This window comes from Pinus tabuliformis, chromosome Q (genome assembly GCF_031772625.1).
Source record: "Pinus tabuliformis cultivar Carrire ecotype Pingquan chromosome Q, CPIR1, whole genome shotgun sequence".
Taxonomy (NCBI): domain Eukaryota; kingdom Viridiplantae; phylum Streptophyta; class Pinopsida; order Pinales; family Pinaceae; genus Pinus; species Pinus tabuliformis.
Window position 1 is genome coordinate 235,216,285 of NC_142296.1, and position 11,155 is coordinate 235,227,439.

An 11,155-nucleotide genomic window follows, 5' to 3' on the forward strand; every position below is an offset into this window, starting at 1 on the left:
GACCTTTCACCTTCATTTTCTCCTATTTTCCTTTATTTTCATAAATAAATGTGCCAAAATATCTTTTTTGCTTTTTTAATGCCTTAACCACTGCCTTTGCCAATTTCCTCTAGCCATAAGCACATCCAGTGATGCCCACTAGGATATCTTTACCCAACATTTAGCTTGGAATAAGTGTCCCTTAACTGTGGTCTTATTTTGCCTTTATTAACTTTTATTACAAAATTTTTTAACCAGGGGTTGTTATAGACCTCTCCCCCTTGGGGAACACTCTCCTTGGTGTTAAACCACACCAAGACCTCGGGAAAATGACTAAAAAGCAAACATACTGACCATGGAGCTTTATAACTTATCTCGTTGTAGTATTTACATTGAATGACTTGTTCAAAAGAAAAACATCATGACAACATGAAAAGATAACAACCATATTGCTTATTGGAGCTTTATAAATCATCTCGTGGCGGTATTTACATCCATATACATATGTACATATACCAAAACATCAATAAACATATGCCAAACATATACCAAACATCATACCAAAACTGCTTTGCCTCCACTGCCAAACAAAGACGGATACATGGCCCGCGTCTGGTCCGTCATATCCCATGTAGCTTCTTCAGGTTCAAAGTGCTTCCACTGCACTTTAAATTTCTCTATGGTTGTATTCCTTAGCATGAGCGGCTTCCACTGCAATATGCACTGAGGCTCCAGCTGGAATTCTCCTTCTTGCTCCACCTGCAATACAGACCAACCAATAACATGATCAACATCCTTTATATACCTTTTAAGCAATGAAACATGGAAAACGTCATGGAATTTCAATGTTGGAGGCAATGCAAGTCAATAGGCCACTGGTCCAATCCTCTCAAGGATCTCAAGAGGCTCGCAATAGTGTGGTGCCAACTTGGCATATGATCCAATCCTCAAAAAACTCTTCTTGGGCTTGATGCGCAAATACACATGCTCCCCAACCTGAAACTCCTTAAATGCCCTGTGCTACTCTAAACAACTCTTCTATCTAACCTGTGTTGCCTTTATATTCTTCTTTAGAACCTACATTTCTTGTTCCATGTCTACCAACATATCCGGCCCAATAAGTACCCTGTTCACTGGATCACTCCAACTGATGGGAGTATTACAACTCCGCCCATACAGTGCCTCGAAAGGACTCATCCTCAATGAATCTTGATAATCATTGTTGTATGCAAACTCAACCAATGGAAGATACTCCTCCCATCTTCTCTTCTGGCACATCATGTACATCCTCAACATATCCTCCAAGATCCTGTGGACCCTCTCTGTCTGCGGATGACAGGCTGTACTAAAGGCCAACTCTGTACCCAAACCTACAAATATCTCTTTCCAAAACTTGGAAGTGAACTTCACATCCCTGTCTGACACGATCTTCTTTGGAACACCATGTAATCTCATGGTCTCCCTGATGACAACCTGTGCCATCTCACTAACTGAATATGTAGTCTTCACTGGAATGAAGTGAGATACCTTGCTCAACCTGTTGACCATGACCATAATAGAATCATGTTGTCTCACTATCCTCAGAAGACCTGTAATGAAATCCATGGAAATGACCTCCCATTTCCATTCCGTAATTAGAATAGGCTGTAGTAGACCACTTGGATGCTTACACTCTGCTTTTAACTACTGACAATCCAAACATCTAGCCAAGAACTTTGCCACTTCCTTCTTAAGATTCGGCCAATAGTAGAACTTCTTCACTGCCGTTAACGTCTTCTAATATCCTGGGTGACTTGAGTATGGCTTGACGTGAACCTCCCTCAAGTTAAACTTCTTGAGCTCACTGAAATATGACATAGAGATCTTGTCCTTGAATCTCACTAAACCATCTAATGTGAGACGATAGTCTACATCCTAATCACTTATACCTATACCTGTACTTGTACCTGTATCTATACCACTACATGTACATGTACCTGTACCACTACCTGCACTCTGCTGCAACCTGTGCATAATCTCCATATACCTGTCATCCCGCTGTCCTGCCTGCAAGATCCTATCCTGTAACTCTATCCCATAAGAGCTCATAGTTGCTATATGATTCACCTGTACCTTCCTGCTAAGAAAATTTTCTACCTAGTTCTCTTTTCCCTTAATGTATCTGATCTTGAAGTCAATCTCACTAAGGGTATCCAACCATCTAGCTTGCCTGGAATTTAGATTTAGTTGGTCAAACAAGTATCTCAATCCACTGTGATCACTCGTCAAAACAAATCCCCTACCAAGAAGATAATGCCTCCAAATATTCAATACATGAATAATAGCTGCCAACTCAAGATCATGAGTCACATAGTTCTGCTCATGCTCATTCAACTTCCTGGACTCATATCACACCACCTGTCCCTCATGCATAAGGACTCCACCAAGTCCTCTTTTACATGCAAGTGTACACACTACAAACTCTTTATCTGGATATGCAATCTTAAAGATTGGAGCATTGGTCAACAAATGCTTTAGCTACTCAAAACTAAATGCACATTCTTATGTCCATTAGAACTTCTTACCTTTCTTCTGCAAGGATGTCATAGGATATGCAATCTGTGAGAAGTTCCTAATGAACCTCTTGTCGTATCTCAACAGCTCCAAGAACCTTCTAGTATACTCACCATCTGTCATGGAACCCATCTGCAACTCATAAAACTCCTTAGCTATGTCACCATAGTACCTTTCCGACAAATACTTTTTCTTGAAAAGCCTCTCAAACTCATCCAAGTCAAGTAATCCTCCCGAATACCTTTAATATTCTTCACATCCTCCCACCAGATATATGATTTCCCTTTAAGACTGAAAGTGGCTATCTTTTCTTTCATGTTCTCTGAATAATCGTGCAATCTGAAGAACTTCCTAATACCAAGCACCCATGCCTCTACGTTGTGTGATTTCTTCATCTCTCCATCGAATGTAGGTGGATTTTCTTTCTTAAACTCATCCAGAAAATATCCCTTGTCACTCCTCTCATAAGGATGATAACAATGATGATCATAATGCCTGTCAGAACTAAAACTAGAATAGTACTTGTGTCTATCACCCCTCCTATCCAGAGTATCCAAGGACCTGTCATCTTTGATCGTGTCCTCTCCATCCAACCTGTACTCAACATGAGACCTGTTGCCATATGCCCCATTAGTTCTTTCCTCCTACTCATCAATCATCCAAAGTGGTCCATGTCACTACAATTCTGACAAAATCTGAAGTATCACTGCATTTACCTCTGCTTATTTCTCCCATTCATGTATGATTCTGTCATTGTCTCCCTTACAACTCCTTATTTCTACCTCTAAAATTCTTAGTGTGTCTGCCAAATTAGAAGAGTTCCCAACACCACATTGCTCAACTAATCCATAAGGAGATTCTCGGGAACTGTAGTCTACCATTTTGTTGGTCATCTTTGATATTCTTCCTGCAAGGTATATCAAGTCAACTAAACCAAATCACAATAAACCAACGTATCTTAGCATAATTCGTGGAGGATACCTCGTCTGCAGGATCAACAAATCAACATAATACATGTATAACATAATCATGACAACAAATATAAATATAACACATAAACATATAAGCATATAACTATGATTCTAGCTAGAGTCCAGTCATCAATGCATGACCATATCAACTACACATACCATGACCTCATGCATGACAACGACCACCACATCATTGTACACTTGACGACATGTAAGCATTGACACACATAGAAATGCATAACCAATCATACACTCATGAAAACACACTACCACCATGACTGACACCATGCATATGCAACAAGAATATAGACCACAAGGATGATTAACAAGTGTTGTTGGCATTATGATACAAGTATTGTCCTTGATGACAACTCTACAGGTCAACTCAGTTTTGATAAGAGGCTAACAGGGATATTCAGAGGTAATAGGGCAGTGGTACAGAGGATCAGGAAGATGGAACTAAGGTCTATTGATCAAAATAAAGAAGTTGAAGGAAGAAGATGATGTAAGAGCAGTTTAAGAGATACATGCAGGTTCACTTAGTCTAAGCAGCGTATACACACAGGTACTCAGAACAAAAATAGCATATAACGTACACACGCACTCCCACAGAAGGAAAAGCACGTACATGTTGAAAACCATGGTTTTGGTCTGAGGTATTTGGTCCAAGGTATCTTTGGACCATGATATTGACCCTAGGTATTTAGTCTGAGGTATTCGATCTGTGGTATTTGATCCAAGGTATTGGTCCTAAGTGGATTCAGTCCATGGTATTGAGAAAGGCCAAAAACTATATAAAGAAGAGAGGGTCATAAAGCCAGATGTGCAAGTGAATAAGATTCTAAGGAATACTTCTATCTGAAGTATATTTTATGTTGCAGGGTTATGTTTGGGACTAGATCTGAAATATTTATGTGCACCTTGAGTTCAATATTGGATCAGGATCATGAGACCTGAAATAACTTATTCTTGAATGATTTGATATTGGTTGAGGCTAGATCTGATGCTTTGTGTCTGTTTTATATGTTAGCTATCATGATTTGGGTTTGTCTAAAGTCTAGAATTGCAGCAAAGTTCTGAGTCAATATTTGCAGATCTGCACACATGTTCGTCTCGGCAAAAGAGTGTATACACACAGGTTCTGTTCTTTCAAGTAGCGTATACAAAAGAAAGGCTTGATGTTCACAGATGACTGATCTATCAGATTAGTATTGCTGATTTATTGTTGCTTCTATTTTACTGTTGTCTGTCAATGAAGTCTTCTTAGATCTGAATGCATAAGGAGGTTGATATTTGATTGATTGTATAAGTGAGAAGAAGTGTTTTCTGTTGCCTGCCTATGTAAAGTTCTATAAGTTGACAGTAGATTTTCAGTACACTGCTAGTTGGTACAATTTGTGATTCAAAGATTTTATGATTCAGAATCTTTAGAGGTATATGCCAGTTGGGCTGAAGGAAGTAGCGTATACACGCAGGTTTTCTTCATTAAAGTAGCGTATACAGTCTGACACATGAATTTTTGAGGTTTCAGTTGGTTCTGAATGTTGATACAGGTTTTTGGGTTCAGCACAGTCTTCTAATGACAGTGATCTGATTGTTTTAGATTAACTGCATGTTGGTTGATGAAGCTTGAGTTTCTAAATTTCTGATGGGTTATTGATGAGTCAAGGTCTTCATATGTCTTGATATGTGCCAGGAACATCCATTTTGAAAATTCATGAAATGTGGTCCTTGGTGGAAGAGTGGAGTTTTTTGTAGGGCTGGCACCTACGTACTAGTAAACATATTGGCTAGTACAAGAGCTAGGGGGTTGTAACTCCCTTCTAGTAGAAGCTGGAGAATGAGAGAAGGTTGTAACCTTCTACAGGTAGAAGCCTACGTACTGGTATGAGTCTGCACTAGTACAAGATTGTAAACAGATTTTATTATTATTAAAAGAAGACAGAGATGATAGCAGCAGGTGGTTTTCACCCACATTGGGTTTCCACCTTAAATCTTGGTGTTCATGTGTGTTGCTTATCTGTAATGGTTTATTATGTTTATACTACACATGGTTATTATTTAATGATTGATGAAGTACTGATGCACTGATTAAAGATCAGCATATGATGAATTAACTGAATCATAAGTTTACTGCATAAATTTTGGTTGCCTTAAAGACAGTTGCGCGTACACGCTAGTTTCCCTCTCTGAAGTAGCATATATAAATCTAATTATAAAAAAGAAAAATTCTTGATCAGATAATATTGATTCACCCCCCCCCCCAAGTATTATTTCCAACAATTGGTGTCAGAGTAGGTCCTTCAAAAGAAGCGTGATTGCTTGAAGGAAGATCCATCAAGATGAATAATCACGAAAGCATGGGATCCATCAGACCGTTAATATTCGATGGGAGCAATTTTGTTTATTGGAAAATAAGAACCACAATCTATCTACAATCTCTTGGAACAGATGTCTGGGAACAGACACGACAGGTAAAAAGCAATATGAAACCAATGCCAAAGCTGTCAATATTTTATTGGGAAGTTTGTCACAATCAGAGTTTGTCAAAGTCATGCAACTCAAATCAGCCAAAGAGATATGGGACAAAATCATTCAGAGCTACGAAGGATACTCTCAGGTAAAACGTGCTAAGCTTCAAACTCTCAGACTTCAGTATGAAACTCTCAAGATGCATAGTGATGAGAATATAGCTAGTTACTTCTTACGTATAGATGAGGTTGTTAATTGTATGAAGAATCTAGGTGAAGAAATAAAGGAAGTTACCTTAGTTGAGAAAATTTTGAGATCCTTGTCTGCTAAATTTGAATCAAAAGTGTCTACCATAGAAGAAAAACGGGATCTGCAGAATATCACTATGACATAGCTTCACGAAATCCTAACTACTTTTGATATGAGAAAAGGAGGTCCATCAGATATGAGAGAAGCCACATTTAAAGCTTCAACAAAAGGAAAAGAAAAGGAAGAACACAATGAATCAGGACACATTTCAGAAGAAGAACATGAGGTAGATTTTGTCAAGAAGCTTCAACAGGGTTCTGGAAGGTTCAGAGGTAAGCTACCTTTCAAATGATTTGCCTATGGTAGAGTCAGTCATTATGCTGCTAGATGTCCTCATAAAGATAAATATGAAAAAGGAAAGGAATATGCAAAAGGGAATAGGAGACAAGTTGTGAATAGAAGGAGTTACTATACTCATGAAGATAGCAATGGTTTATCTAATAGTGATGAAGATGAAACTGGTCAAGATTACAAATTTCTCATGGCTTATGATAGCGATGATTTTTGGGATAGTTTAGAAGACGATAGTGATGGTTTATCTAATAGTGATGATTATAGAATTCTCTTGGCTTATGACAATGATGATTTTTTGGATGCTTTAGAAGAGGAAAACTTTCATGAAGAAATCTTTAAACTCAAAATTTGTTTAGAAGAAAAGAATATGGTCATAGATACCTTGACATACCAACTTGCTGAAAAAGAAAAACACAATGAAAAACTACAATGTGAAATTGTGGGTCTAAGAAAAGATCTTGAGAAAACAAAATATCTCAATCTTAGATTTGCTAAAAGGTCAGAAAATTTAAATGAAATTATCAAAGTTCAGTGTTCTCCTCTGATAAAGACAGGTCTTGGATATACTGAAGAAGCATCTCAATCACAGAAGTCGCCAACCTCCACCAAAATCTATCCTGATGCAACAACGACCAGTGAACAGTATGACAATCGTCAGCAAAGGCATAAAGCTTATCACCAGGTAAATCATACTCAATTTCTCCAAGGATGAATATCAATAGAAGCCACAACAAACCTCAGGAAAATCATACTCAATTTGCTCCAAAGATGAATATCAATAGAAACGACAATCAACAGGTAAATAGATTTGATAGTCGCAAAAAATTCTTTAATGGGCAATGTTTTTCATGTCATAATTTTGGGCACAAAGCTACTCAATGCATTGCTTACAAAACCATCATGACTAGAGAAGCAAAAAATCAAAGGAATGTAATAGGGATCAAGAGAAGTTCCTATAATAACTTTTCTCTTCTTGAAAATGAAATAGAATGCTCAATTTCTAACAACTTTGGTCATGAAGAATCTGAATGCAGGAGAAAATTTCGGCAAACACCGCAAAAGGAGCACACGCCATTAAATCCCAAGATATGGACAAGGAAAGAATCTCAAACAGAAATATGTGGTATAGCCTTGTATGTAGAAGGACAACAAAATCAGTGGTACATCGACTGTGGATGCTCCAAACATATGACAAGTGACAAAGAGAAACTTCACTCATATAATGCCTTGGAAAAGGAAAAGAATGTATCATTTGGAAATGACACTCTAGCTGTCATAAAAGGTAAAGGTTATGTTTTCTTGAAAGAAAAGGTTAAAGCTAGAAATGTTATGTATGTAGACGGTTTAAAGCATAACCTGTTGAGTGTCAATCAAATGTGTGATCAAGGAAATGAAGTGGTGTTTCGATCAAACGGATGTGTTGTTCGTGAGCTTGATATAGGAGAGACTATGATCAAAGGTACAAGAACTCAAAACAACTTATACATACTCAAAGGAGGACAACAACAATGCTATCTAAGCAAAAATGATGAAAACTGACTGTGGCATAGAAGATTGGGACATCTAAGCTTTTCTCAAATAAGAAAAGCATGAAGACTCAAGGTTGTTCATGATCTTCCAAATATCAGCATCCCAGAAAATACAATATGCAAACCATGTCAAATCAGTAAGCAAACCAGAGTTCACTTCACGGAAAAAGAAGGGTCAGCTAGTAAGCCTCTTGAACTTATCCATATTGATTTATGTTGACCAACAAGGAAAAAGTCACCTCGTGGAGAAGAATACTTTATTTTGTTCATTAATGATTTTCCCAAAATGTGTTGGATAGGTCTTCTAAAGCATAAAAATGAAGCATTTGAAAAGTTCCAAGCCTTGAAGCTTTGGTTGAAAATGAATCAGATCGAAAAATCAAATGCCTCAAATCTAATCGAGGAGGGGAATTTATATCGGATGAATTCTTTGACTTCTGTGAACAACATGGAATAAAAAGTGAATTCTCCACTGCAAGAACACCTCAGCAAAATGGTGTAGTAGAAAGGATGAACAAAACAGTTCAACAAATGACTCGAGCCATGCTAGATGAATATGGAACTCTTGCAACCTTCTGGGGTGAAGCTGCATTCGATGTTGTGACTATTCTCAACAAAGCAAATGTTTGGGTAAATAGCACTCAAACTCCACATGAACTTTGGTATGGTAAGACTCCTACTGTAAAATACTTTAAAGTTTTTGGAAGCAAATGTTTTATCAAAAGGACTGATGAAAAACTTGGTAAGTTTGAACCTAGAGTAGATGAAGGGATTCTTCTTGGTTATTCTTCCAGAAGTAAAGGATATAAATGTTATAATAAAAGACTTGGGAAAATTGTTGAAAGCATTGATGTTGTAGTTGATGAAGAATGCATAAATCCAAAATAGATAAAATCAACAGAAGATTATGACAATGAGGAAGATGGGGATTACTTTCCCACATCAAATCAAAATTATATTGAAGAAGAAACGAATGAAGCACCAGAAGAAGATATAATGGTAGAAGAAAAGACTTCATCCGGGTATGTTCAGAAAAATCATCCAGATACTCAAATTTTAGGAGAAAGGGAGGCTGGTGTATAGAAAAGAAGAACTATTACAAGGATCTCAAGCTATCTATCATTACTATCCTCCACCGAACCTCAAAATGTAAATGAAGCATGCAAGGATGAATGTTGGGTCAAGGCCATGGATGAAGAACTTGAGAAAATTCAAAAGAATGACACTTGGGAATTACTTCGTAGACCTCATGATAAAAATATTATAGGAATTAAATGGATATTCAAGAACAAGTTGAATGAAAATGGAGAAGTCATTAGAAACAAGGCCAGACTTGTTTGTAAAGGGTATGCTCAATAAGAAGGTATAGATTTTGAAGAAACTTTTGCACCTGTTGCTAGACTTGAAGCCATAAGAATGTTTCTTGCTCTTTCCAGTTTTCGAAAATTCAAAGTATACCAAATGGATGTAAAATCAGCCTTCCTTAATGGAGATTTAGAAGAAGAAGTTTATATTGAACATCTAGAAGGATTCATTCTTGGAAATGATGCAAAACTTGTATGCAGACTCAAAAAGGCTCTCTATGGTTTGAAACAGGCTCCAAGGGCTTGGTATTACCGCTCTGACAAATATCTACACCAACAAGGTTTTACAAAAGGTTCTGCAGATAGCAATTTATATACAATGATTGAAAATGATAAATTGCTAATTATTATTGTTTATGTTGATGATCTCATTTTTGGTAGCAATGAAGAATCCATGAGTTAGAATTTTGCTTCACTAATGCAGTAAGAATTTGAAATGTCCTTGCTTGGTGAACTTACCTATTTTATTGGTCTACAAGTTCAGCAAATTAAAGATGATATTTTTCTTTCACAAACCAATTATCTCAAGCAGATCTTGAAAAAGTACGAAATGGAAGATTCTAAACCTATATGTACTCCAATGGTAACAAGATGCAGTCTCAGCTCAAATGATGAATCAGTAATAGTACATCAACCAACTTATAGATCCATCATTGGAAATCTACTTTATCTAACAGGTACCCGACCTAACATCGTGCATGCAGTAGGAATAGTTGGAAGATTCCAAGCAAATCCAAAGGAATCACACCTTCAAACAGTCAAAAGAATTTTCAAATATCTTCAAGGAACTCAGGACTTTGGACTATGGTATCCTAGAGATGCAAATCTTACTCTTTATGCATATACAAATGCAGATTGGGCAGGAAGTGTTGATGATAGAAAAAGCACTAGTGGTAGTGCATTCTATATGGGTTCCAGGTTAGTGTCTTGGTTCAGCAAGAAACAAAGTTCAATTGCTTTATCTACAGCGGAAGCAGAATATGTGGTTACTGCATCTTGTTGCACACAACTAATTTGGATGATGCAAACTTTGCAAGACATTCAGATCACATGTACTTCACCCATCTCCATTCTATGTGATAATACAAGTGCCATCAGTATTTCAAAGAATCCAGTCATACACTCCAAGACCAAGCACATACCCATCAAGTACCATTTTCTACGAGAACAAGTGCTTGAACAAAAGGTCAAATTGGAGTATGTCCCCTCCAAAGAATGGGTTGCTGATATATTCACTAAACCACTGCCCAGAGAAACATTTGAATATCTCAGACAAAAGCTAGGAGTTGTTGATGCATCATCCTACTGTTAAATCCAATTTTTCAGAGGAAGTTTTCTACACGCTGGTTTCATGAAGTATGTGCGCGGGTACACGTGGGTTGCTTGGCTGAAAGTACATATATGTTTTTCTAACAAAAAAAACAGTGGTAGCACAAGTTCAGAGGGAGTGTTCACATTCCACATTGTTGGCATTATGGTTGCTGAACTCAGCTGTTTCTTAGTTGCATCAGCCATTAGTGTGATATAACTTCTTTTGTCATTGTCTATATTTCAAAAAGTTCTATTGGTCATATGATGTAATTTATTTCCCCAATATCCTTGGGATGGATGATGTAATAATTGTTGTATTTCTGTCATGTATAAACTTTGGTATATCCCCACTTGGTTGGGCAGATGAGTCAAA